Source organism: Poecilia reticulata, unplaced genomic scaffold, assembly GCF_904066995.2.
Source record: "Poecilia reticulata unplaced genomic scaffold, P_reticulata-male-v2 Scaffold_40, whole genome shotgun sequence".
NCBI lineage: Eukaryota > Metazoa > Chordata > Actinopteri > Cyprinodontiformes > Poeciliidae > Poecilia > Poecilia reticulata.
This window is the reverse complement of record NW_027675138.1, coordinates 5,766-12,519: the sequence shown is the minus strand read 5'-3', so window position 1 is coordinate 12,519 and position 6,754 is coordinate 5,766. Positions and strand designations below refer to the sequence as shown.

The 6,754-nt window shown below is 38.7% G+C and overlaps 1 long non-coding RNA gene across 1 annotated transcript; it reads right to left on the bottom strand.

Moving 5' to 3' along the window:
* Positions 1–967: 967 nt before the first annotated feature.
* Positions 968–2,665, bottom strand: LOC145550396 (uncharacterized). Its single transcript, XR_014086295.1, has 2 exons — positions 2,039–2,665; positions 968–1,922 (listed from the first exon to the last, which is right to left on the bottom strand). It is a non-coding gene; the product is annotated as an uncharacterized LOC145550396 (long non-coding RNA).
* Positions 2,666–6,754: the final 4,089 nt, after the last annotated feature.

Genomic DNA, 6,754 nt, shown 5'->3' with positions numbered 1-6,754 from the left:
ATAGGAAATAATGGGGCAATAAATTTGCACAAAAGGGCAATTATTTCAAAAAGTGCAATAGTGAAGTTTACCAAAAGTCATAGCTCCATTCTCCTGAAGGAGCTGAACGTTTTGATATATAAAATAGTACAATTAGTGAAAGATAGTGAAAGTAGTTAAGCGACAAAAAACGTACGGAAGACAGAATAATAATAATAAAGAGAAACAGAAACACAATAGTGAGAATGCATGGAATGCATTCTCACTGATAAAGAGACATTCTATTGGGTGTAGAACAATAGGTGCCTGCCATGCAATGCATGGAGGCAGTACTGACTTGCTTCGCAAGTCAGTACTGCTCTCCTTATGCATTGCTATGGCATGCCCCTAATAAACAGACATTCTATTGGGTGTAGAACAATAGGTGCCTGCCATGCAATGCATGGAGGCAGCATTGCTATGGCATGCCCCTAACTAGAAAATTCCTGCAGAAATTTTAAAGGGGCATGCCAAAGTGTGCCCGTCGGCTTTGACGCAGCGTTATGATGTTAAAAATTAGCATTAATGCTAAAGAAAGCTGCAACGTAGTCAATAACCTGTGGAGAGGCAGAAGCATGTTGACTAAGCTGTAGTTGTACCATTCATTATGTTAAAATTAATGCATATGCTAAAATTAAATGCTAATATTAGCCTGAAGACTATCAGTAGCATGTGGAGCATCACTCACATGTTGTCCATCATTGACTTACTCCATTCAGCAAGTAGTTCTAAATGCCAGCTCAGCCCTGCTCTGTAATAATTGAACACTGCATCTGTCATTCAAGTTAGACACAGGTGGAGACAAAATTATCTCTTAATTCCTCTTTGAAATCAATAAAATATTTGTCAATGTATTTATCAGTGAATATGGTCACTTATAAGGGTATGTTAATGGACTTCATGACTGTGACAAATAAAAATTTTAATAAAAAAAACACACACAAACAGGTCACAGTTTAAATATATATATTGAGCTTTTGTTAAAGATTTCTACAAACTTTTTACAGGTGAAGATTACAGTGAACAAAAATTACAACATTTAAAGAATACAACAAATTTAATTGAAAATTTGATGCCTCTGCAATAAAAATATTTTGCTATCTTTTTTTTATTTTACATGTGTCCTGTCCGGTCGTGTGGCACTCAGGGTTGTTTTCTGAGTGTCAAGATGAGACCCAACAGTTTTAATTTCACAAGCGAAACATTATGGCTTTGCCATAATGATCCACTTGTTATAAATATGAAACTATTAAACATATACATATATGAAAAGTATTTGAAACAATAAAAAAATGTTTTACGTCTCTTTTTAAGCTACTTGATTTGATTAACTTCTATTTTCAACATCCAATCTAATTTTACATATTGCTGTTTCTCCAGTACAAATGAAACTAATTTAAATATATACATACATGAAAAACTATTTGAAACAATATAAAAAACTGCTATAGGTCTTCTCCAAAGCTCTTTTATTTGGCCAAGTAGTTCTTCGGCATCCAATCTGGAGTGACACATCACGGACTCTGTAGTAAAAAAAAACAAAACAAAAAAAGACAAAAAAACAAATTAATATGCATGACATTTTTAAACATCTATTTGATTTATGAATGAATAAAGTAAAAATGAAACTTTGTTTAAACAAAGGTATCAGATGATTAACATAGATAACCAAGGTCACCCAAGAAAAAGAGCAGACACACTGGATTCCTCCTATCAAACTACATATACAACATCATTAATCTCAAGTTAAAATAAACAAAATCTGCAAATTTATTAGCCTTAATTAGTCATGTACTTATCTGGTCAGATTGCACCACCTGGGACATCTAAAGAAACAAGAACTCCATCTTCTCCTCAGATTGGATGAGTGTCCAAGCCCATGAGGTAGGTGAGAGTGTCTTGGACTAAAAATACACAGTCATTCCATCAATAGACAGCCATCATCAACAACAACTAAAAAAGTAACTACTTTTGAGGTTGCTACAATTTAGATACATTTGCTACATTTTATGGGCCTAACCTCCAGGTCTCGTTTCCTCTCTCTTCTTGGGCAGCCTCCAAAGGATCATTTCGCTTGAAACTACCTGCAAAACAACCTGCTAAAACAGACTAAAACTGGGAGAAAAAGGGTTAAATCCACCAAAACCAGACAAATTCTCACCATGTGGAGGGAGTCTAACAGGACAAATGTGAGTTTAACTTTTGTTCTGCTAGAGAAGTGAAGGTAACCACTAGGAGGCTGCAGCAGTAAAAATGCAGTGTGATTGGGGAGCGATGAAAAAAGGAGAGCTTTAATTAAATGACGCAAATAGTGACGAATAAAAAAGGAGTTTCGCAAAAAATTATCAAAGAAGGGCAACAGGTACTCTAACTGGATTAGAAAAATAAGAAAAAGTCTGGGCCACATTGAAGACCTATTTAAAATTATTTTTATTTCAAAACAGAACAGAATATAATGTAGTAGCTGATTGTTTTATCTACTTCTCCCTGGTGCAATATTTCCAACAACTCCTCTGACAGAGAATCGATGAGTGTTTCAAGATCAGCCACTTTCGTATTCTCAAAGCTCAAACTTTCATGTGCACATACAAAACCTATTTATGAAGCCTCCTTTCTATGGAACTAAATAAGTACTAAAAAGATTCACAAAGTGACACGAATATTTGTAAGCCTACAGCAAATCCACAAGCATACACTATAATTCACAAATGTGCCAGAATAAACATATCAAAAACCCACTGCAAACAATGATTTAAGAAAAACATCCACAATGCCTTCTGATTGTCACATGTACGAAGGAAACAGTCAGATAAAGTGACATTAAAAATGAAGTGAGATCTTGACATTTTCTCCAAAAGAATCCCATGTTATGAATTCAGGGTTAAGATGTACAGTGCTTACAAAGTAATTATACCCCTTGAACGGTTCCTACTGAGACATTACAACCACAAATATATTTCATCGGAATGTAATATGAAAGACCAAACTGAATCCACCTTATGATGAGTGAGACCGTTTGATTCATGCTCCCTCACTCAGACACAGGTCGCCGGAGAACACCCTACCATGCTTTTTTCAAAAAGGGAACCGGATGGTGTGATCCGAATAAGCCTCCCTGGCAAGGTCTATTTGGGGGTCCTGGAGAGGAGGCTCCGTCGGATAGTCACAGGGTGGAACACTTTGCGGGGTTCTCTGGAGTATGGAGCACTGGACCTATGTGAGGCTGTTAGGTTCCTGTGTGACTGGTACCCGGGTCTGGTGTGCATTGCAGCAGGTCGACTCGTTTACTTGGTGAGTCAACTCTCAGCAAAGAACAAACTTACTGTCAACAATCAGACCAACTCTGGCACCAGTCACACAGAACCTTACAACCGTATCAAAAGACCTTGGATGTCACTCCCAAGAACCCCCAGAAGGTTCCCAGAGGGACACTTTCAATGCCTACTCCAATCCACAAACACATGTAGATTGTTTGGACAAACTCCATGCATTCTCCAGGACCTTACAGACCCTCCTTTCCAGGACCCAGAAAAGACTACCAGGGAAAATCAACAGTGTTGTCTTGTGGATCAAAAGCGACCCATTGGCATGTTAGCTGTACAAAATATCTTAACCCTGGTGCGATAGTAACTCCTCGTTTACTCCTTTTGTCCTACGGGTCAAAAATGACCCACCTAACAAAAGCCCATAAATAAAACAAATTGATACATTTTAAATCCAAATTTATTTTGCATGATGACACAATCTGTTATTATAATTCAATTAAGTTTAATTATTTTTTTCATCATGTAAAATTGTCTTTGAACAGCATTACACCTTTTTTCTTTTACCACAAACCAAATGTCATAAGGTTTCTTTACACAGTAAAGATTTATTATCAATATATAAATCTGAAGTTATTACTTTGGACTTATTAATGAAGGGGAAAGTCAACAATTTGGATTCTTTTTTTTGTCACAGTTCACTCTTTTATAATTTATAATGTTGAAGGAGTTTATGAGAGAAGTATTTTCAAATTGATGTCCTAAACTATATAAAAGAATGAACTGTGACAGAAAAGTTAGATGTTGACTTTTTACCTTTCATATAGTTAATTCAGAAGTAATTACTTCACTTTATATAATTCTAATAATAAGCCTTTACAGTGTAAAAAACTTATGGCACTGGTTGGTCGTACAAAGAAAAGTTAATACTGTTGGTTGTCTTTTATGTTGTGTAACAAAACACACTATAAAATGAATTAAACTTAATTTAATTGATAACAGATTGTTTTATCATGCAAATAGATTTTGGATATCAAATTCAAGTTGCTTTATTTTGGGGCTTTTTATTACCCATTTTTGACCCGCTTTTTGACCCGTAGGACAAGGGGAGTAAACAGAATGTTACGATCGCACCAGGGTTAATACTTGTTTCCCCCACTATATTTTTACATTTGTGGTTGTAATGTGATAAAATATGAAAAACTTCAAGGGACATGACTAGTTTTGCAAACCACTGTAGATGCAGCTTATACTAAGTCACACACAATATATAGGATTGTGGTAACTGAAGTAAGTCTGCAAGACACCCGACTGGAACAGTATTCTGGATGGGAGATGTAAATGTGATCAAGAAGGTGCGTTTTTCTGTAGTTGGATCAGAGATAAGTTGAATAAAGCCTTTTGCTCTGAACAACTCATTGATGGATTTTTTACCAGGAGGAATAAGGTCCTCATTGAAGTCTCCTAATATAACAGTGGGCTTAATATCCATTGAATTCAGGCCATCCAAGAGGTTTGAAGATTTCTTAAAATGTTCCAAGTCATAACTTGGTGGCCTGTAAATGGTCGCGATGAGGGCTGTGATTGGGGAGTCCACTTGACAACGTTGAATTCAAGATCTGTAACCTCGTTGAGAATCTCCGTTCCTGCGGTTGGAGAAGACTCCGGCAGTAAGTCGCTACTCCCCCACCCTCTTTGGTAGCAATGTCGACTCTGTTTGAGTAGGAGACATGTCTGTTCCGTGAAAGAAACAATAGCCTCCAGTTGGCAAGAAGCTGGACAGAGATCCAATAATGAGTCTCCGTTAGGCATAAGATATCTGCCAACATGAGTTCATGATGTTGTTTCATGTCCTCAGAGTGACAGACAAGACCTTCGACATTGTGGTGGACAATCGTTAAAGTTGGACCCTGATGACCCGACTGAAATCCAAGGGTGGTCTGGTGTGCAAGAACGATGCTGATCTCATTGATTCCATAGCTGCTCTGATGTTTTCATCAGCTAGATTTACCTTCATCGAATCAATGATTTTAAGTCCTTCAAGAGAAGTTGTGCGACTGAGGGCCACATATGCCATTCCGGGTTCAAAAATCCGCTTCAAAGAATTACCGCAGACTTCATGGTCATCCCTTGCACTTTGTGTGCCGTACATCCAAGGCCACTTTATTGGAAATTGCCGTCGTACCACTCCCTTACGCTAGTCTGTTCCTCAATCTTTCAATGTAACATGCCGTCTGGTTTACCTCGAATCTTTTTTGTGTGTCCAGCTGTGGGATTATCCAGTTTGAGTCCAATTAACTTTACACTAGTCGCTCCATCTTTGGTACTGGTAACATATCAGCAATGGTGCCAATGTTCCATTTACAAGACCATCTCTACATCCAATTTCTTATATCATTACCCTAAAACCAACCAGCCTGTATGTGTTAGACAAGTCTCGTTTGTTGCCTGCTATGCAACAGCCCAAGTTATCATGTTTCCCGACTTTGTAACCCTTTTGTAGTCCTCTGCCGGAATGTCAACTGTTACTGCACTAAAGAGGCCACAACTGCTGCGTTATGGGTGTCCACCTGTTTGTTTGTAGCAAAATGTGTGGACATCCATTGGACACTCTTTGGGGTCAGTAACAGCTTGGATCAAAAGAGCCCTGTCATCCTCACTGAGCAATCCTTTTACCTTTAACTCTATCCGGTTCAGGAGTTCTGCAATGCCTGTCGTCTTTCTGCCGCATGATTTCCGTTAGGCTGACCATCTGGAATTTCATTCCAGATATCAAGCATGCCTCCTCAGTGACCAAGAGGTTTTGCTCGTCCAAGGGTGGCACTGGAAGAAGTCTCCCACGGCCAAACCGAGACCCCCCATAAACCTTGTGTTTCCCTTGATTTGTTGAATCTCCACTGAACATATGCAAGTAGGTCTTTGGAGACCATGGAGATTTCGTCATGATTAAGATTTCCACATTGGAAAGAACTGCCCGCACTTCATCCAATGAATTTCCAAGTCCTTGTATGGTGGTTTTAACTCTTGGGCAGTTTCAGATGGAATGTAAGTCTTCCCCGATATGTTGTACGCTGCAGTACCAGTAAAAGCTGTGAGGAGCACAGTGGGCTTGGAATGTCACAATATCAAGAAGTCTAGGAAGCTGGCGCAAGAGCTTGGTTGCCTCCTGGTAACACATTTGATGACATGAGATTTGCCACAGCCAGCTCCTCCGTCAAGAAATAAAGAATGGTTCTGGGTCGTCACCCCAGACGCGCTTCAGGCACCAATCACGAATGGCGTAAAACCAGATGCTTGAGTCTCATTTAAACTCCTGTACATTTGTCTGATGAAATCAGGGTCAATTTAGGGCTTCAATTTTTGGCATGTCTCCACTGTTGACATTATTTCATAATCTGGATAGGGTCTTGTTTTCTTCCTCTCCATTGTGGTCTTCAGCAGCGCTTCCAAACGGTCCAACTCACCTCGGGTGC